Below are 22,487 nucleotides of genomic sequence, written 5' to 3' on the forward strand. Positions count from 1 at the left end.
CAAGGGTCATAACTAAATGAGAATAAATTGGTTTGAAAACGTGTAATGAGATGAAAACCCTAAAATGAATTATGCTCAACAGGGGAAAATAAATCATAATTCCATTTGCATGTCCTGCTTGACAAGAAAGTGCCTGCTTACCTGCACCCATGGGCTCCCCATTATATTTGAAATGGGGAGTTTAGCGTGGTTTGTCCTCTTTTGATCTTGCATCATTGCTCTCCCCCTGTGGCCCTCAAAGTCAGCGAGCAACGCTGACAGCCTTAGCGCATCAATAAGCCACGGCCTGAACTCTGCCGAAGCGTGACTCACCACCGGCTACAAAACTTTAAAGCTACTTTATACCATTGATGAGATGCAAGAAAGCGTGAACTCAATAATCTTCTGACAAATATTACATTTAAATACTTTGGTTTCAAGCGGTATCTAATTCTTGTTCGGCACTGCTCATTTTCCGACTAATGGAATGGTTGAAATGAACTGAAGTGGTTCATGAATTGATGATAAGAATTAAAAAACAAAAATCTAATAAACAATATTTGTTTTCTTTAAAGAAGTCTGACTTGCATACTGATTTTTTTAAAGCGTAAATAGATAATTTAGTTTCATCATTCCACTTGGATGAAAGCCTGACTGCTGCTTAAATGCAGGATAACTGTCGTGTCTGCTCATTTAAATGTCAGTGAGATAAAAAAAAAAAGAAAAAGGACATTGGTTTCTTGCAGATATGACTCAAAGTAGTTACAACAAATGTAAAGAAGAGACACTGAAACACTGCATATCCAGCATCTGTCCTTCCTCATGCAGTGTGGACACTTTAGGGGAACTGTGTGAGTTGGCGATAAGGCTGTGCATGAATTTTCACTCCAGCCGCGTGGCAGAAACACTCGCAGTCACGCAGCAAATCACTGAAAAGGAGACAAAATGCACTGTAAAAAAAATTCCACGCACAAAGGCTGGGAAAGCTGAGCGCTTGAAGAAACGGGAAAAATTGGCATCTAGTTGAGAGGAGGAGGATAAAACACATCGTGCTGTTGCACAAATCGCTGCTCATGGCTATGAAGAATGCACCCCTTCCAGTGGGTGTATTGGATGCCACGAAGAAAAAGACAATTGGGTTGATTTCTGATTTATTATGCACCAAGGCTGCTGTCAAATTCTTCTGTTAATGTGCTTTTTTTCACAAGAGGAAAAAAAAAAAGCACAACTTGACGCGATCTAATATTTAGTGCCAAACACAAACACTCGGAACTCGACAAGATGCTTTTAAGCTGATTCCAGGCGTCTTGTTGAATCAAGGAGCCAGTGGCATAGTGCCAGCATGCGAGAGGAGTTTAATTTGCTTTTATCAGTGTAAAATGAAGGTGCATATCTGCCTTTTTCAGGTGACTGAAGCTACAAGATTTGTCCTTTTTGGGGTTTTTTTTTGTGCTAAGTGTGGTCAGTATGTACAAGAAGACTGTTTCGTTAAAAAATAAATCAGATACCACTGATAACTCGTCTTTTTATTGCTTTTGGTTAAAAAGTTGTTTCATGGTTTATTCTCCGAGTCGAGAGTCCACACTACATGTCATGTCAGGAGTGAACTGTTTCCATTTATGTTGCTTGCAGTTAAATGAATTAGTCTTTTACCGGATTATCTTGAGGCGGCCCTGTGCGCACTAATCAGAAGCAGAATTACAGCAGTAGTTTTTAATTAACACAAATTTTATTAACTACACAAACTTGCCAGTTACTCAGTTTTTTTTTTCTTCATGCAGAATCATTGTTGTATTTTTATCTGCTGTGCACCAAAGATCCGCTTGCTCGACTTTTATTATAGAGAAATACAATAGTCTATATGTGACGGAGGGTGAGACAGTAATTTCTGGCACAAGGGAACATTTTCTCACCCCCAATGAGATCCTCTTTCTCCCTCACTCTGTGTCTGAAAGGTCACAGGATGAAAACCATTCTTTCACAGCAATGAGCTCTGCAGCAGTCTGCGTCTCTGTATTTCCATCCAGACTTATGAATCCATTCTTTATCATCTCTAATAAAATTTGCCTGCTCTTGCTATTGCATTACTTTCCTTTCCGGTCTGCTCTGTAAGACAACTCTGGCCTGATAGGGCCTTATCAGGCCGCAGCTCAGCCCGGGACAATTATTCAGCCATTAGACCAAACAGGAAGTCTGATTAGCTTCGTTGTCAGACATCTGCCGTCCCACCTGCAGCCCGAGGTCCAAATAACCTCGGCTTCTACACTAATCCCAGAGACCTCGAACTTCCCTCAATTTATTTAAGGATTTTCATTAGCTGGCGCAAGAGAGAGTGGAGTTATTCCTCCGTCGATTGTTTTATGCTGAAGTTTTTCCTGCTAAAAAGTTCAATATTTGGTTAAAATCTTTGGTTTATAATCAAAATTTCAAGCTGTGTTTGTTTTGGTTGCTTTCGTGAGTGATTGTCACCTTTGGTTTTAATAAAAGAAAACCAGTCGTGGCTGCTTGGTTAGTTGATCCATGTGTGAAAGTGAAAATCCTGCCATCTGAACCCTGGTGAGCCTCAAACAAGATTATTGACTTTGAAAAGCAAGTGTTAGTGTGCTCCCACAGGAACTCTGGTGCAGATCAGCAGAGCTGTGTGTTTGCAATCAGAACACAGTATCAACCCAAGACGTTTGAACTAAACAATTCTTTAAAAAAAAAAAACGTAAACTTTATAGATGTTTATGGGTCAAAAAAGATGAGATCTACTTGAGGATCTACTTTGTATTATGAATAATTTCAATATCTTCAAACAACACAGTGCAGTTTTCTCAGCTCAGTTGATCCTTGGCATTGATTTTACACAGTGGATGGACTGAAAAATAAGTTTTAATATCTTACCATCTATAAACTGTCAGTGCGGGGAGCTGCTGTTTAAGGATCGACCGATGTGGCTTTTTTAGGGCCGATGCCGATTATTGGTACTTATGGAAACCGATAACCGATATGTCGAACCGATATTCATTTGCAGTAAAAATGAACATTTTGGCGTCAAAATTTAGCTGTGGGTGGGACATTGTCCCACAGCCCAGAGTAGTGACTTAGTAGTGAAGTGACTAGTGAAGAGAGATGTGATGTGCTCAGTGGAAAACACTTCTTCTACATTCATTATACTCAGGCCTTTTGTTTTTGTTCAGTTTGTAATTTTGTGATTACTTTATTATTGTTATTGTTATTATTATTATTACTATCTGATACATGTACTTATATTTTTCACACTCACACACACACACATGCACACTCACTCACAATAATGCAGTCTTATCTCATCCATAACTTCCCCAAAACTCCCAATATTCAACTATCTGTCGCTGCTGATAACACAACTCTGTCCTTATTTTCTTGTATTTTGTCCCCTTGTATGTCCGTGTACTGTCGGAATAAAAAAAAAAGAATAAAAAAACAATGGAGAATTCTGGTTGAACTAAAGTTGTAGGCTACTGTAACGCAAAAAAATACGTTAAAATCAATGTTATCACTAATCGATGCGCGTCCCCGTCGGGTGCAGTCATTTTTCGGCAGGCAGTCTGTTTTCGGCAAGGTAACCAGTCAACCCCCAGTCGGCCCCGACCAACTCGGCCCCACGCGTCTATTGTCACGCACTGACGCCACTGAAAAAAAAAAAAAAATTACCGGTAGGTATGTGACAGGCTTGTGTTTGATTACTCCCGGTTCCATGGCAGCGGCGCACCAAACAAATTTACCGCTATTTTTTTTTTTCAGTTTTCAATGTGTGGCGTGAGTGCGTGACAGAAGACGCGTGGGGCCGAGTTGGTCGGAGTCGCGCGCCGTGCTCTCCGGTTGGGAGACTGGAGGACAGACTGTGTGATTCTGGTGACTGACAGGTTAGAGGTGGAGAATGTGCCTGAAGCTTCATGTTTGCCGTTCTGTTTGAACTGGCTAGCTTAGCTACGAGCAAGCAGACGTTGTTCGCTCATGTGATCACGTCACAGTGCATTATGGGAACCGTAGTCAAGACAACGGACTGACAACCGAGCGGTCTTTATTACCGTATTTTCTACAAAAAAGGCGCACCGAAATATAAGGCAGACCGCTGGGCTTTGAGAAAAGTAGAGGCTTTCAGGTGCGCCTTATAGTGCGGAAAATATGGTAAAAAAAAATTTTTTTATCGGATACTGATGGGAAAAAAAAGGCCGATGCCAATTATTAGAAAAATGCCCAATATCGGCGGATATTATCGGCCAGGCCGATAATTGGTCGATCCTTACTGTTGTTACTAGAAGGTGTATGCAGAGTGACTTTGTCTGCTTTTTTAAAGGGTGGTTTGTTTCATTCCTTCAAGTCAGCCGCGCAACCTTGATGTTTCCTTCACATGAGGCTCAATGTTTCTTTTTGGATTCAATGTCAACATGAGATGGTTTATCTGTGGACTTTAAAGAAAGAAACTTACAAGGCATCTGCTCTGGATGTTAAAGTCAGCTGTTCCTAATGAAATCATTTAATTAAATTGGCTGTTTTTGTCTAAAATAAGCATTTGACAAACAGGACTAATGGCACTAGCAAATAAGCATCAGTTGTGTGACTGCCTGTTTTTGTACAGCTCCACAAACTTGCTAACGAGCTTCACTGCACCAATTTGGAGTTTAGCTGCCCAAGCAATTTTTGCAGGAGTGTCTCATCTTCTCCAGCTGAGTCCTGTTTGGCTGACAGTGATGAACCTGCAGCACAGGTACTTATAAATGTGTACTTACTTTGATCTGTTGCCTGACTATCTGGCTGACTGACTGCCAGATAGGGCAAATGTTTCCTCACTCTAATAGAATCAGCTTTTCCCAAAGATAATAAACACAGCCTGTGTTATGAGGAGGCTGCACTGATCCCCTGCATTTCTATAATTAACCAGCACATTAGCAAGCAGCAGACAGAGAGAAAGGGTGAAGAGGACAGATGGTGGGGTTGCCACCCATGCTGTACAAGCATGAGAGTGAAGAAGAGACTGAAAATAGATCAATAAAAAGACTGAAGGAGGCTGAAAAGAAAGCATCGGTGCAAAGGAATGAAAGCAAACTAAACCTTGGGCACAGTAGCACGGCAGCATATCCACCTCTGGCCAAATGGGCATCCTAAGTGAAAGACAAATATTATTCTTTCAGGAAAAGAATCCGTACAGGACAGTATTTCCTAATTGTTGTTATTGTGGGTTCAGTCCTCAGAACACTTGCCAATACAGGATGAAACGGGCTGATATTTCAGAAGCTGCTATTGAATATGGCTCCCTCTCGACAGTGTTAGCTGCACACTTTGCTAATAATACTTCTCTGTGCTGCCTCTTCAAAAGCGTCAGCTGCGAGGACACAGACTCGCCATTGACACGTTGACAGATAGAAGGCACTGCTGCTCGAAATAACATTCTTTCAGGAGAATTCACAGGCTGCAGCAAGCAGACTTTTGTCAATAAGTGCAGATGATGGGAACAACCTTTACATGCTTACTTTCAAAATTATAGGCTCAAGTGAAGCTGTAGTGTGTTTTTTTCTAACTTGTTTTGGTCATCCTGACCTTGTGTTCGATCTGAAAGCTGATCGGTTTGATGTTGACTGTCAGTCAGCAGCAGGGTCTTAGCTTAGGGACGCGCAAACTGCTCGTGCACAGTCCTCTGTAGCCTTATCGCGCCGCAGCTGCTCATAAAATGAGGCTCCCGGTGCGACGCGAACTCCTACGTGTAGCACGTCTTCGGAGTACGGGGAGGGGCAGCAGATGTGCTGCCTGCAGCGCCACATAATCCAGATTTGCACAAACAGACTTTTGGTGTTGGAAGCTCTTCAGAGCAACTTTACTTCTGCGCTGCTTCGTGACCACTGTCAGCCTAAATAGAAACACTTTCTTGAAGTGCGACCAAAAAGCACCATCATTTCAGCTTTTCAGGTTTTAATGGGAAATTTGCTCAGTGAGGCACCAAAGTTTCTAATCCATCAAATGAGCATGTATTCCGAAGAAACAGCACTTTCAAATCAAATTTTTGCCCAGCTTAATTATCCACATGCTAAGCTCCTGTTTTCGCCTATCTAACTTTAACAACGACGTCAGGGAGAAACTGCTGGTCTGTTTCAGGCCTCTGGATATGTTGCACAGACTGTTTATGGACTTCTGCCCTGGTAACATGAACAGCTTGGTTTGTGCGACTTCATTTGGTCACTGCTGGGAAACACGGAGTTTTGTCAGAGAAATGCACTTTGGTAAAAGATGCTGTAAGAAATATATGTGTAATTTGCCCTTTACTTCTAAAGGCTACATTGCAGAAAATGGTTCATCTATCCACATTTTACTGGATGCATAAACCCCCGCACTCACGCACACAGATACACATTAGCATTATGGCTGTGACCTTTAATGATAACAGTCAGATGGCTATCTGCTGACCTTGCCGTGTTAACAGTTTGTCCGCTAGCTGCTTTTTCTCGTACTTAATGGATCTTCTCATGTGATCTCACCAGGAGAGAGAGAGAGAGCGAGAGAGAGAGAGAGAGAGAGAGTGATGGTGTAAAAGCAACAGACAGAAAGAGAAGCGAGGCTGGGGGGATTGCTGCTGTGCAAAACAAGATGATTGCTGACTGAGAGATGACACTTTTGACTACATCTTGAAAGTTAATGCTATTTTTAAATACACTTTCAGAAAAAAAACAAACCCCTAAAAATAAAGCATGCAGCTGTCTCCAATTCTCTGCCTAATTTAACAATACAAGTGCTCTAATAGACTGAACCAGCTCTGTAGTTCTAAGTAATGTAAGGTCATGACTCGACTCCTTCCTCAATTCACAGGCGCAGAAGCAGACTGTAGACATTCAGAGTTTAGGTTTATGATCCCATAGCTTATTTTAATTGCTTATTATGAGCGTGAGGGTTCATGGCCACACTATTGTCATACACTGTCCTTTTTCATTTTTTCAAAGCTCGCATACACATGCACGAACGTACACTCCACGACATGGCCTATTCTGCGATTAGGTTGCAACCTTGTGGCTCTTTCATAAAGCTTACGACCTTAGTGACTCATTATCACTCCACAGGACCTGCACAAGCAATATAAGGTGAGATTCTCAGGTTCGATTGGATGAGATTTAATTAATGTCATGACCTAAACCAACATCCCACTGAGGAATAGCAGGGTGAGGGGTTTTCTTTGTTGCTCTGTAATCTAATTTATTTTCCAGAATGGCACTTCAAAAAAAACAGAAAAATGTAAAAAATCCAGTGATTGAAGTTGTGCATCAGCACCGCACTCCAAACAGCATGGCTTCAGTCCTTGCAGAAGAAACTTTTTCTTGCAAAGTGGCTTTGATTTTGCACTGGCTCTGAAGGTTTCGCTGCACATTATCCACCTTGAGGATGTTAAAGCAAGTTTTTCACAGAAACACCAGAAAACCTTATTTTGGTTTTTCGTTTTAAAGCTCGGAGAGTTTGCAACGTGCCAATGCATATCTCACCAGAGGAGAAACACAAATGTTGGAGACTATTTTGCAAAAGCTTAAATTAAATCCAGTGTCAGAAACAGTGTTTTTCAACATGAGTATTTTTATGTTCTTAAAGAGCAAACTGCTTTATCCTAATTAGATTTGCGGGGGATGGAACTAGATTACAGTTGTCTGTGAACAAAATTCAGGGTACAGCTCAGAGAAGGTCACCGGTCCATTACAGGGCAAACACAGAGAGTTGCAATTACACACACATGCAGACCTACTGTCTATTTATAGTCACCAATTAAACAAAAACACATTTTTTTGGAAGGTAGGAGGAAAAGAGGAAAGCAATGGATGCAAACTACAACAAAATCAAGAAGTGTGGATCTTCTCATTTTGTTTTATGTGTTGAAGAGAAAAAATGATATTTTGCCAAGCAATGATGTTTTACGTGATTTTAGATGCATGGACTTTAAAATGTTTAGATTTATAAAAAACAAACTGTGAAACTAAATGATTGTCAGTAGAAAATTCAAGTTTGCAGATTTCTTCTAAGATATCACAAATCAATTGATTGAAAAGTTGACGGCTTCAACTTAACAACTGTGACCTGATGGAAACTTTAATGTACAAAGTGTTTCCTGTGTGTCTCCATAGAAAATGCGCAGCGTGAGTTTGAAATTGGCTTGTTTCAGTGATTATTACACACTTAGTGTAATTCCCTTAATCCAACTCCGTATGAAGAAACTTTCTCTAAAACAGTACCCCCCCCCCCCCCCACACACACACACACACACACACACACACACACACTAAACAAACACACAACACAACAATTTCTTGACATCTGTCAGTAAATCTCAATTTAGCACTCGATGTTGGGACCGCCAGATGATTACTGTCTGTTATATGAATGAAAAGTAATACAACAACATATTCACTTTTTTTTTTCCTTCATCTGTTTGAAGATAAACATTTCAGAGGACACTCAGAAAGGCTTTTTGTGGCCGAACACAATGGCTGGACCCAAACTGGTGTCTTGTAATATCAAAGGAAACACAGAAACTGAAGGCAGCTTGTGTACGAGTGGATGTAGAAAAAAGGCAACTTGGGAGACAGGGAGTAGGAAATTCAATTTGATTGTAATCTGATGTACACATTCTACTGTTTGTGAGTTAAATTAGATTTTAGATTTGTTTTCTCTGTCTCTCTCTTCCACCCCTTACAGTATTACGGAGGGGGATTTATCTGAAAAGATCTATGGTTGTGTCTGATTGAAGAATCATGCTGTGGGAATAGTGGACAGATGGTAATCTATCAAACAGACAACAAAACGTTTTATTCCTTGTTCTGTCGCCAAGGCACTGAAGAACAAACATCTTATTTTACCTTCAATTATAAAAGCTTTGGTTCGTGGACAGACTATTCTTTGTCTGACTGGCTTAACATGCTTAAGCAACTGTTACAAGTTGTCAGAGGATGCAATCCAGTTCAATACGCTTTTCTTAATGCATTTTCCCTTTGCAGTTTCCACAGTGTCTGTCTCTGATTCAATTTTCTCCTTTGGAATCAACTTTTTTTTTTTGCACTGTGGATAATTTCCATGAGACGATCGTCCCCCAAAAATCCATACATGCAGCTATTTTGTTCTCCAAACTCTGTGCTCTACATTTCATTTTGTAGAGGTTTCTAGGTATACACAGCAAAATTAAAATTCTAAGGCAGCCATTTTTGGGAAAACGCGCGAGGAGTACCTACGTTTTGGTTCAAGATTATTGTTGGAAGTAAGTTGGATTATTGGATGAATACCGACTGCTGGCGATTGCCTGAGTTAGTTGGACATTTGGAGGAAGATTGCTTGTTGGCGTTTGCCAATATTCCACTCTGGCCTTGTTTTAGTGCAATATTTTGATCCATTTTTTACTCGTGTTATTTCCACTTTGCCTTCGCCCATTTTCAGCTGGGATCAAATCCAGCCGCCACTGACCCTAGGTTGTTTAAAGCATATAAAAGATGGATGGATCCCCTCTTTTTGAGAGGTATATTTCTCTTGTAGAAATGGAGTCTCTCTCAGAAATATCAACTTGTGCACAATTGTGCTTTCAGGCTATACAGATACATGCACTGCAATGCGTAGTTAAACTGGGTATCACAGGTTAGAAAATACTCGGACATCACTCTAGTCTCATGCAGTCTGTTAGTGAATAACAAGGTAACAGGGATGATATAGGATTGGACTGAATTGGATTGTCCGTGTGCAACCATTCCTGCACCCCTCGTGTCCACTTCATGCAGCAGTTGGCCTGGTTTATGGAGTGAAATGTTGGCATAATCCTTTGATTTCCCATCCCCTTTTTATCTGGAACTCACACAGCCTGCCTCCATTTCACCAAAATATTACAATAAAGCCAGATTCAGGGGTGCACACACGTTTCCATAAACATGCAAAAGCATAGACCTTCAATATAATGCTTTAAAGCTCAGTTTTAAAGCTGCCTTTTGGACTTGTGCAGAGACTTGCATCCCTCTTGTGATACCCCCCCTCCCATCATGCCCTGAAGGAACCCGAATTGCGATGCTCCTGGCTACCTGAGCACACACATCTCTCACCTGTATCCTCCTCTCTATTACCACTCTGCCTGTTTCCAAGCCTGTCTGCAAAGAAAACAACACAAAAAAAAAAAAACCCAAATTTTCTCTTGCCGGCTGTCTCCAAGGGTAGCGAGGACAAATCACCTGCAGTAAACCTCAGCCGTGCTCACTGCTCCCTGGCTAAATTTAAATCAAGAGCCAAAAGGAAAATGTGATGGGGCAAGGCAGGTGGGAAAGGTAAAGAGGGTAGTCAGAGAAGGACGAGAGAAGTTTCATGTGCAGGAAACAAAAAAAGAGAGAGAGAGAAATGACTTCTTCATGTTTTTACTCTGGTTTTTCTTCCTTTATTCTTTTATTCGACTGGTTTTAGTTTCTGGTTCTTTGCACACACACACACACACACACACACACACACACACACACACACACACACACACACTCTTGTACTCCTCATATGTATCATGCAGTTTCATCACACTGTTGGATATATTTCCATCCACCACCGGTAAAAGCTTTATTACAAATGAATTTATTCTTCTTTGGCCTAGAGTCACATGGATCCACAGTTTTAATTTGTTTGCAATAAGAAAACCATTTTATTTGCTCCCCTGTTAATAATAGCCTGTGTCTTTCTGATATGTAGATATGTTTTTTTTTTTTTTTTGATATATGAAAAATCAGCAGAGTGAATGATGTGATACAACCCCTGGATCGCGTCTATCTTATTGAAATTTTCTTCTAAGACAAGCCTGCTTTTTTAGACTCTTCACGGCGGTTTAGTTAGCATAAACTGAAGTCAGCCCGAGATGGATTTAAAGACCTCTGTGCTGTGAGACTAAAACAAACACAGATGTCAGACTTAAAAGCTGGAGTGATGGAATAAGTATGGCTGTGGAATAACTATGTCTCTGGGCTTATTTGAGATGCGGTTCCACAATGAGGAAATCATCTTATTTAAACGACCTGATCTGACCTCATATCAGACACCAAAACACACAGTCATGCTCTGTAAACCCATACCCACCCAAAAAAATACAAGTCCTCCCTCATTACACTTTTCTGAGTTATTTCTGCAGTTTTTCAGCTTCAGCAGACTACGATTACATTCAGCGATTACGTTCAGCTTTAAGTGTCTCCACACCACCGCTGAAAATATGACTGCAGGAAATTCCCGCCTCTGTTCTTAACTCCTTTGCATTCTGGACCAGATGCCTTTATCAAGTGGCTGTGAAGCAATTGCCACGCAGTGATGCGGTGTAGTGTCTACCAACACAAAGGCCTAATGACTGCTGCTCAGCCACTGCGCTGCTGTGTCAGGAGCGCAGAGGGCTAAATATCACTCCAGAACGATGCAAAGGTAGCAGCTGCGGCGGCATGAATAGCAGCAAATAACTTTGTTTTCAGGCACACAATCATGGCGTGCTTGTGTGCAGTGGCAGCCTCTAAAAATGGAAAGTAAATTACTCTGTTATGCTTCCCCCTCTTTTTTTTTTTTTTCTCCGTGTAATTTTCTGTAGTTTCTACCTCGTCTCACCGCATATGAAATTGGCTTCATCAACACCCCTGCACAACCTTGAGCAGACTGTCACTGTGAAACTGAACAGACCGCTGTTTGGAAAAAGTCAATTCTGAATCTACTTTTTTGAATTAATTACTCAAAAAAAAAAATCCTTAAATTGTGGGGCAAGTGGATAGCTCTTCCACAAACACCTTAAAGTAGAATGTAAACAAAAGAACATTAAACAGCTTCAGCCTCAGCGACACACTCCAAACACACTCTACACCTACCCAATGAATTACCAAAATACCAAATTCATGCTGCTCATTTTATCATTCCTCTTTCCAGATTGCAGTGTTTAGCACTGTGCCGCTTTATCTTCCACCAGAAAACTTTTATTCCACTTTGAAGTTACGATCACTGGGAGCTGATCCCAACTCGCTGTGGGTGAAGGCAGGAGAGAATATGGACAGATCAGCAGATCATCACAGGGCAGAAACAGACTGACAGGCACACTCACATTTAAAATGGCAATTTTTTTCCAAAACATGTTTTTGTTGGAAGAAACTGGAGCAAGAGAAACTTGCAAACTTCATAGAGAAAGGCCCTGACCTGACCGTTGTCACTCTCATTTTCAAGCAGAAGCATAAAAATTTTCCTATTTTAAAGTGTTAAAAAGTTGCAGATTTTGACCGAAAATCACAGTCAGCTCTCAGATTTTAAATAAGGAGCGCAGACTAATCTAAAAGGTGATCCAGGACAGTTTATAATGAATAATACAACAAAATAAAAATGTTTCTCAATTAAGAAATGAAGCAACATCATGAGGAAATGGCCCAGGCAGAAGAGAATCTAAAATGCAATGTTGAAACATGCTGTGGTGAAGAGAAGTCACTGATTGTTGAGGGGACTTCGCAACTCGACTGAGGGTAGGAGGTGTGGAAAAGCAGGAGAGAATTGGGAAGATAATTGGACTGAAGCCGTGACGTCAACATTGAAGGTGATTTTGACAGCCTGGGAAGGCGGCAGTAATGAAGAAAATAATAAAGCAGAAATTTGCATATAGACAGGTCATTAATGAACAGATATTCTTACTGGAGCTATGCAAAGGCTTTGCTGTAGCATGATTTTATTTTAGGTAATTAGACCATCTTAAATCAGCCACTGCTGAGAAGGCTGTCTCCTGCAAAGTCAAGCTCAGCTAGTATTTTTTATATTCACAAAGTTGTAGAATGTATGTACCGCTGATAAATTTCTAATAATGAAAAATTGTGTGTAGTTGCACAAGTTAACTTTATTTTCCAATAAAACAGGATGCAATGCTTTGCTAATCCATCCAAATGCCCGTTCACATTAAAACACACCCAGTGTCTTAAATGTTGAAGCTTTTTCAGCTCATTTCAAATGCAATGTGAGGGTTTAGATTCCAGCTGGTGAAAACAACAGTGGCAACTTTTACTTTGTTCTTGATGTGTTACATCGTAGTCGGGGTGAAGATACCAGATGGACGAGTTATCAAACTAGCACGCCTCCGATTATATTCTTTTATTGTTTGTAATAACCGACAGCTGCTAATTCCAAAATCTTATGATATAAGGCTATAAATGCTGCTTGTGAATTTACAGCTAATGCTGTGACAACCTTTTACCTGGATTTTAAAACAAAATTAATTGGTGTGTTTTGTACAATATATTCTGCTGGCGATGTAGTGTTGATCATATACATGTAAGAGAGATTTGTTTCGCCTCTGGCAAGAAAAAAGAACTCAGTAGAGGAAGGGATGCACCAACCAAGGCAAAGTGTAGACCCCCATCTGCATTTCTGCTGCAGCTATAGCTGCTCCTGCAATTGAAACAGTGAATATACATGTGACCAAAGCAGACCCTGTAACGCCCCAGGCAGGATTTTATATGCCGCCCCCCTACATTTGCAATTTACATATGGTTACTAAATAAATTGAACAGCATTGTTTTTACCATTAATTTGTAAGATAAAATGTCACCCAATTTACATGCTAAAGAGATACAAATAAATTAAAAAAAAAAAGGAAAAGAAAAAAGGACAACCACACAGTTTTTAAAAGCTACATAAAAAAATCTGTGTACATGGATATATTATCGTGCAGATTTTTGCCATTTTCATTCAGTTCTTTTTACAATTTGCTGATGAGTTTTAGGACTTTTCGTGAGAGTTGTGATGAGTGGGGGAGTGTCTGGGACAACAGGCTCTCCTGCTCACTGTAACATCCTCATTCATCCGCCCGCCTGACTCTGTTGCTCTCAGTCGGAGCACAGAGGACTGGAATTTGTAGAGACGGAGAGAGAGTCGGTGACCAGCGGCTGCAAGCTGAGAGCCGGCCAACCGCCACAGTGTGAGCCGAGAGTGCGGCGCTCCAGAGAAAAGTACAATCACTTCAAAACACTTCTGTTCCCCTCGGTGCTGTACCTCCTCTGGATAAAGCACTCTCTGGTGATGAACGCCGCATCTGTACAAGCGGCGCACTCGCCTCTGACTTTGTCTCGTCTGTCCTTCTGCTTATCGGATTATTGACTGGTCTTCACACTGTGCTGTGGCCCCTTTTTGCTCTCACACATTGTACCAAGGCCACAGCTACTACTGAGGACATCAAGGTCGTGTCCATGGATTTATATTACATGTTCATTTCCATTTTCCGCTCAATAATATAATTCAAGAAGATAAATTCTCACCTGATCTCTTATAAAGAAATAATTTAACCCCTTTGTATAGTTAATGTCTTCATTTGGCCTTGTAACTGCTACCTTATTTCGGTTTTCTTTTTTTTTTTTTCCTTTTTTTAAGTCAGAGCCTATCGCACACCTTCAGCTGTAGGGCACACAGCCAGACAGAAACTCTAGATTAGATTTTTGTATGTTTGATAGGACGGGAAGAAACCATAAAAAGGAGACAGCAAAGGGGAAATATTTGAGAGAGTTTCTTACTATTGAACTTTCCACAGAGTAATATCTAAAATCCATCGGCAAACTACTGAGCAATTCTGTCTACAGTCTCCTTTGGTGGTTTCGAGATTGCTGAATTTATAAATAGCCTAAGTTTAGCAGTGGAGCAAATATCATCAAAGCAGTGCAATGTAATGCGCCATGTTACCTTTAGTGAACTATATGATGCCTTCCTCACCATGTTCTCTTTGGAAAATCAAGCTTGAGGAATTGAAAATCTGGGAAACATCAAACTGTTTTCCAGATGATACAATATCACAAAAATAAATCCTGACAGCAGGTGGATCTTCCTGATGTTTTGAAGATGTTTTAACTCTTATCACAGAGTTATTTTTAAGTTATGTTTATTGATGAATAAAAAAAAAATCTCCAAAGATGTATTAAGGAACCAGGTCAACTAGACCAAAGTAGCAACTGATGCCAGGAACTCACCAAGTAAAACCAGGCATGAAAACAACCTCAAAGCCAAAACATACAAACTTCCAAATGGGACAGGGCAGAGTCAGACTTCTATGGCCACAATGGAGGAGCGCAATCACACAAGTAGTATGCACACTTTGGAAGGTGTGGAAAGAGAGAAAGAGATAGGTGTGACAAGATGAGAGCCGACAGAGAATGAATGGAAAAACATTAAGACAACTCTAAGTCAAGTATGTAAAAGAATAATAAAAACAGCAGGAAACAACGTGGGGATCAGATACTGGGATTAAATGAAAAAACGAACCACCCCGAACATCACAGGTCTCAATTCTGACTCAAAGAAGAGTTTTCATAACCTGACCAAATAAAGCTAAATAATAGTTCCCCCCCAAGGAGCCAGTAGCCGGCCCATACTCTCTCTGTTTTATGTTAATTTGGAGTCAGCCTTACAGAAAATTGTGATGAACAGATTTCACTTTGCACAAGCTTATTGAAAATCGTAGTTTCTAACAATAAAGTTCAAGCAAAAAGCTCACTGTGAGTTCTAGGTCACCATTGCTATTTTATTCTATTGTAAAAACAGAATCATTTAACCCAATACTGTAGCTCAGAATAAACCCTAAACTCTCACTTGAAGAAGCGCGATCCAAACCGTCAATCAAATCCAGTTTTCCTGATTGAACTAGCAGTGAATTACTTTGTTGGAAAAAATAAAGTATGTCATGAATGTGGGTTATTTACAACAAGATAAACCTTTAGTACAGTAATCATGAAAAAATAAACAGTGAACGGTGAAAGGTGCCTCCTCTGAGCCTTGTTCTGCAAAGGTTTCTTCCTTTTAAAGGGACTTTTTCCTTTCCACAACTGCTTTTGCTTGCTCATGTGGATCTGTTGGGTTTTCTCTGTAAAAGTGTCTAAAAACGATGTGTTGTATTGAATTGTATGTACTGTAAACACCGCTTGACTCCGGCACAGTTGCACTGGATGTGCTTATGTTGAGAGAGGAAGTTGTAAAAACTTGCGAGTAACACAGTTGTGCTGTGTTACTTAAGTGTATCGAACGAGCAGGTGAGTAAAGGTGAAAGGAACACATGAAAAATGTATCAGCCCTCCAGCTGTTGTGTGGTGTAATCCTGTATTCGTGACTTTGCCAAAATGTAGCAGTAAACGTGGTAGTTACATTTTTAGTTTTCAGCATTGTTAACTGTCAACAAATGAGGTGATACAGGCCTCAGATTAATGAAGGAAAGAGCAATTTTGCCTATCTTGTCTTGTTCAGAAAAATGACTTTCATACCCTCTGTGGTTAACAGTAAGCACTCACAGCGATACTTCCTTTACTGATGATGAATCAAGTCTCAGTATCTGGCTGTAATGTAACTGACTGCCCGGCTGGACCACAGCTATAAGCACATATGGGTCACTTAGCTTTGTTTTTCCTCCCAGAAAAACATGTCCAAAGATTTGTGGCTGAAAAGCGAGGCGTCTTCTGCCGACGGGCGGCATTTCAAGACGCTGGTCCGTCTGATATTTTCTTTTGGATTGGCAGAGAAGAGGGGCGGTAGTGTGCAAATCTACATTGTAAAAATGTGTTTGCACTGTACCGCTCTTCATTTGCATGAAGTTCAGGGTTTTTCTTTTTGCTGCATTCAATTGTTCATGGGAGCACCATTCAGTGTTTGTCAGGGAAAGTTTAAAAGCAAAATGACTAAGTGAAGCATTTGATGCTCTTTGAGTTCGTGGACATAAATCACGTTGGCTTTGGTGTGATCTCCCAAGCACACCAAAGTTAGTCCTTTCTTTGATGTCTCATGGATTCATCTTAATCTTAATTGCGTTGGACCCTTTGTAATTAAAGAAAATGTTTGGTCGTGTCTTTCTAGTGCTTTGTAATGCTTCCGCCATCTTACTGATGTGGTTATCACAGTTGTTAACATCACAAAGTTTTAGATTTCCGAGCATTAGTTTAATTATTAGCATGTCTCCAAAAACAAGATAATCCTTTGATCCCAGCCGCTGACTCAACCACATGTTCACATGTCTATGTACTTCACTAGAGATTTACACCACCGTGCAACACTCGGACGTGGATCTTTTCCAGAAAAAATAGTTTTAATCCAATGACAAAGCAGCTTTTTAATACCTCAGGCTATTGTGGGACCCACTTCAATAAAACACCTCAAAGTTATTTTTAATTCATGCTCCCCATGCTGGCGTTTAGCCAGATCTGTATTTACGCTAAGCAGGAGGGCCACAGAACAAAGCCAATAATCTATTTTTCTATAATATAAAATTCTTCAGGTAGGAAACTTAATACTTTGAAGCCACTAATATAATTTCATGGGTAGAATCTTATTTGCCGCCCTGACCCAGGCGTTGCTGTGGTGCAGTGGAAATCAATGTGTTTGAGCCCAGAGGGAGGCGTGATGTAACGCCGCATGACTGTGTCTCAGGGTTACTGCGAGCTGTTTTGGCTATATGACATTAGCTCCGTTGATTTTAATCCACACTGCTGATACTTCTGCATCTCATGGTTTCAGTATGTAGAAGGGTTGATTTGACTTCTCTCTGTTTGTTTTCCATCTGTAATTTGCTCGACTCCTTCTCTTTTGTGTCTAAGATTCTTGCTTTTGGCAGTTGTGAGATTTTCCCTCGACTCCTACGTGTCTCACATGAACAACTAACTAACTTTAATAACTTTTCCAAAAAGGAAAGCATAAGAGTGACGTCACACCAGGAGCTGTGTGAAAGTATCATGCGCCAATGTCAAGAGAACCTGCAGTTTTTAGCCATTGATGTAGGAAAGATGACAAAAAAAAAAGCAACTGATGTTTGTAAGAATTAAAAATTCAGTAGAATATTACTTTCATAAAAAAAGGTAGGAATACCTTTCAAAATGTCAAAGAGTATCCGCTGTGGCATGTCCTGTAGCCGCCAATTAAATGGCTCATAGCAGATGGATGTAGGAGTCTAAACACATTATTAGTATGTTATGCAAACCGAAGGAAGAGGAAGGTTCACGTTTTTGCAGATTGTGTTAATTGCTAATCAGTACGGCACTTGGATCCACACAGATAAAATTACCAGCTATAATATAGGACATGTTTTAATAATTAAAACAACAACAGCGAAAAGACGAAGTGTACATCCACACAATGTACATAAATTAGATATAATAATTAGAAAGGAGCGGTTGAATAATGCTTCACTCACTATCAGTCGGTATTGATGTGTTAAGAATGAAGAGACGTGCAATTATTAATTAAGTTAATCAGTTTCATTGTTGTGCCGTCTCACAGAGGTAGATAATGAGCAGTTGGTTACTGCCTCTGAAACTCTCAGACTTCTCCCAGGGATTGAATCGAGGGACTAATATCTTTTTTTTTTCCCTCTTCACATTTTTACTTTTATTGCCATTTTGAAAACGTGGTACACTCCGTTTTTATCGGAACAATGATGGCGCCGTGCCACGCCGGCACGCTGAATCAGATGGTGCTTTCAGGCGCAGCGGTGAAAAATGTCAGTGCAGTCTGAGTGAACACAGCACAACATGACGGAAGGACGGTATCTGAGTTCGCCAGCCTGCCAAATAGGTTTTCATCGTGGACTCCATTTACTGTCGGTGCGTATGCCCAGCATCCATTTATTTTTTCAGGTTTTTGTGTTTTGCTGTATGTGTACATAAATCAATATTGTTGCAATCAATTTCCTGAGAACACAACAATTAGGCCTCCATTTCATGCTTGTGATGAAGTGAATTTACCTTTGCTTTCTATTGTTCGGGCCTGCTTTGGCTCCAAGCTTTTGTGCTTAAGGACATTGTTTAAACAAGTCTGTGAAAACAATCATCAGATTTTTTTTTTTCCTTATTCCAAACGAAAGCAAATTTGTTTTACTCCAATATGTCAAACGCACAGCTCTAGCTGGAATTCTACGCTCGACCAGGCCCAAATGGTGCTCTATTATATTGAAATGTGGTCAATGTTGTCGTCATATACCAAAAAAAAGAGTTTGAGATGATTTGAGCTCTGTGAAGTTGTTATGCTGCAAACAGCCGACAGAAGATGGTGCACTGTGTTCAAGAGAAAAATAACAGCATTAGTGCCACAACACGCTGTGGTGTTTAAACATTCAGCGATAAAGCCCAGAAAATAATCTCTATAATATAAAATCAGTGCCAGCTACTGGAATTTCTGACATGAGGAAGGACGGATCCTTGCTGCTTGTCACATATTGACCTCACTTTCTGAATGTGGGAACAGAAAGGGAGATTCAACAGACCAGCCAATGTTTTTATAATTTTCCACTGTCTGCTTTTGTTGAATTTCTAATGCTATTTATAGAGTTCGGTTGTGCAGCTGACAGGAGTGAGATCCGGTGTGGTCCTCTGATGTAACGTATCTGCTTCATGATTCTGCGTGTTGTGCATTCAGATTTTCTGCATCTTCACATCTAGTTATTTAAAATACTGTTTCCTTTCTCTCATATCAAACTTATCCACCCACTCTTTCAGTTATGGCATCAAATATACACTTTCGGCCTTGTCACTCTCCTTTTTTTGAAAAGCTATTCACTTTGACAAGCAGCTGCTTTATATTAAAATAACATATAGTCCAATGTGTTGAGCTTCTGTCAATACATTGCAGCATACTGTATGTGTGGTTTAACCAATGTTCTTCAACACATAGAAAAAAAAAAATGATTTGACAGAGTTGTCAAAATCAGATGTGTTATTTTTCTAAATCAGATTCCTACAGTATGTAACTTCAGGCCTTGGGGCAGCGTGTTGTGTTGTTAGGTTTGCTCTCCTCTCATTCAGCTGCTTGACTTCCCTCGGCATATGTTGCCTTTCCCGGTAGTCCAGCTTCAGCTACTGTAACATGTAGCCCGAGGCAGAGATAACTGGCATCTCTCCTGCGTTTGGGCTGCTGCCCTCATCTTGAGAATCACAACTCTGTGACACAGCAAGAGCGAACATTCATAACATCGGACATGGGCATTTTCACAACTAGGTCAATGTACATGACACGAGAGTGTGAGCTCCAGCACTTCCTCTGGAAAGTGTGTGTTCTCATCTGAGCCACACAGAGTGCAACCATTATTTAAAACAATGTTGAAATGGTAAGCAAGAGGAAGGTTTTCCTTTTCCTTTTCCACCCAAATAGATCTGGTATTCGAAGACTGCCACTGGACTGCAGTCATTTATCTTTCCTATGTGTATATGGCATTATGAGTAATGGTACTTTCACGGTTTTCAGCTCCCTTGATTACTTTGGCCCCCACTCCTCCTCCCTTGTGCCTTTTTATTCCAATGACATATTCTTTCAAATGTAATCCGGACAACTTTGACAAAGTCATATCTAAACTGCAGAGGACTGAAAGTGAGCATAAGGCTGACAGACCCTCAAACGGTTCAATCTTAAAGATAGCGGGAATGGAAACGGCTCTGATGATTTGGGACCACTGACTGTATTTCCTTCTAATGGTATCGTAGATGTAAAATCCACATTTTAACTAAAGATGCTATTTTATTATACTTGTACAATGCATTGATTCTTCAGTCCTCCTTATCATCAAAATTGCAAGGTACACTTGGTTTCTTGGTTTTTGTATTTTCCAAGAAAGCAGTGATTTGACTTGGCAATTTCTCCGTATTGAAAAGGAAAAAACTAGGAGTGCAAATCACCCCCCCCAAAGATGAACTAATTATTCATAACTCTGACAGTAATTAATCATGATTAATCACGCAATTTGTGAACTTGTAAGGAACACACAAAATAACCAATTTAACTCACAGAAATTGTGTTTATTCTGAATCCTTCGACTCGAGTGAGCATCTGTCGTAAACCGCAGTAAAAAGGATCCAGAAACACTTCTGCATCTGTCACAATCATTAATATTTGTAATATTTAGACATGGAAATCATGCAGGTCTGCAGCCCTCCAGGATCTGAGTTTGAAGAACAAACCAGACTGAATCAGGGTCCTGCACCGCAAAAAACAGATCACAGATCCCTTCGACTGAGCCACATCTGATTATCAAACCTTCTGCTTTTCTGTTTTATTGAGATGCGAGCACACAAGGAGCTTCTCCCATGACGACTGTTTCCGGTCTCACTTGGTCATAATAAACTTTGGTATCATAGTTTTTTTGTTTTTGTTCTTCACCAAAGTGTAGAAGGACGCATCAAATCTACATGAAAATCCAAAAAATTTACACTTTCAGCTGGAAAAAAATTGACAGAAAATGTAATAGATTCCAAGAAAACACTTTGAAAACAGTTTTAAAAGAAAGGCAAAGACAAGACAACTCCAAAAGTTGGAAGCTTTATCCACTCAATGCAATATGATCCATTTTGAAGAATCTGCCTTCACCGCCTCCATGACAGGCCATTTGAAGGAGCGCTGTAGCCATGGCAGCCTCTTTAGCCGCCTGACCGACTGCTGGTCAGTGCCCACTTTTTGGTGCTGCTCCAGAGATGAATACTGCTGGGAAAAGCCTGATTAGTGTTACTGACAGCTCATAGATCTTAGCTGGCTCATCCCCATCCCCAACCTCCCAGCTCCTCCTTTTGTTTCCTCTACTATCTCTCCCGTACACACGCACCCAGTCGGCGTATCTGCAAGCTCCTGAAGAATTTTATTAAAAATTGACAAATACCTGGAATTGAAAGTTGTTCAGATGTTTTTACCCAGGAGGGTTTTTCATCAAACACATCCTAACTCGAGATCCATCAAAGCTATTTCTGAAGCTTAGTGAAATCTCAGCACTTGCTCAATAATATAAAGAAGGGGGGAATTGAGTTCAAGTTATTAAATATTATTTGTTGTTTTGAACAGTTAATACTTAATCTTTTAGGCAATTGTTCAAAGTAGGCCTTCCTCTGATCCTTCTTTGATGCGTATTAGTTTAATACTACAATCCAGAAGCATGAAGCTGGAGTGGATACAGAGAAACAACCGTCAACCAGATCGTTTTATTTTTTTTTTTTGAAGAAGTGGACTTCCTTTATTTTAGCAGAACTTTTTTTCAGTCATTAGATATTGGAGAGGAGACAGACCCCTGCACTGGAACCAGCCTCATTATACCTGGCTCTACAAGTACATGCACGAAAACATGATGTTCAAAGACTGTAAAAGCACTTGTTCTGGCTCTGCTGTAGGGCTCTGCACTGGATGGCTGCAACTTTCTTCACTAGTTTGAAATAATAAGGAAAGGGGAGAATTGGATCCCCATTCTTGTCTCAAACTGTGATTTGATGTAAAGAATATGACCATCTAATTGTGAGGGTTTGTGTTTGTTTCCATTATTTCGCGGGCAGACCAGCAGGACTCCGTCAATTAGCCACATCCCCTCTATGATCCCCACAGGGACCCACAAAGCCCTAAGTGTATTATCCAGACTTCAAGAGCCAAACCTGCTGAGAAAGAGGATAGAAAAAAAAACTGTCACATGTACGTCACAGAGTCTAACACAGCGGGGTGCAATCGCCAGCTTATTGGGCTCTTCCTCTGTTTTGTGTGTGTCCTCTTCTGTTGAGGTGAAAGTCCAAACTGTA

General features: G+C 40.4%; 1 protein-coding gene across 1 annotated transcript in view; it reads left to right on the top strand.

Moving 5' to 3' along the window:
• The window catches only part of LOC115405538 (calsyntenin-2-like), a 155,053-nt gene that overhangs the window by 37,826 nt on the left and 94,740 nt on the right, over positions 1–22,487 (top strand). The gene's annotated exons all lie outside the window — the stretch shown is intronic.

The sequence above is a fragment of the Salarias fasciatus genome, chromosome 18 (genome assembly GCF_902148845.1).
Source record: "Salarias fasciatus chromosome 18, fSalaFa1.1, whole genome shotgun sequence".
Taxonomy (NCBI): Eukaryota; Metazoa; Chordata; class Actinopteri; order Blenniiformes; family Blenniidae; genus Salarias; species Salarias fasciatus.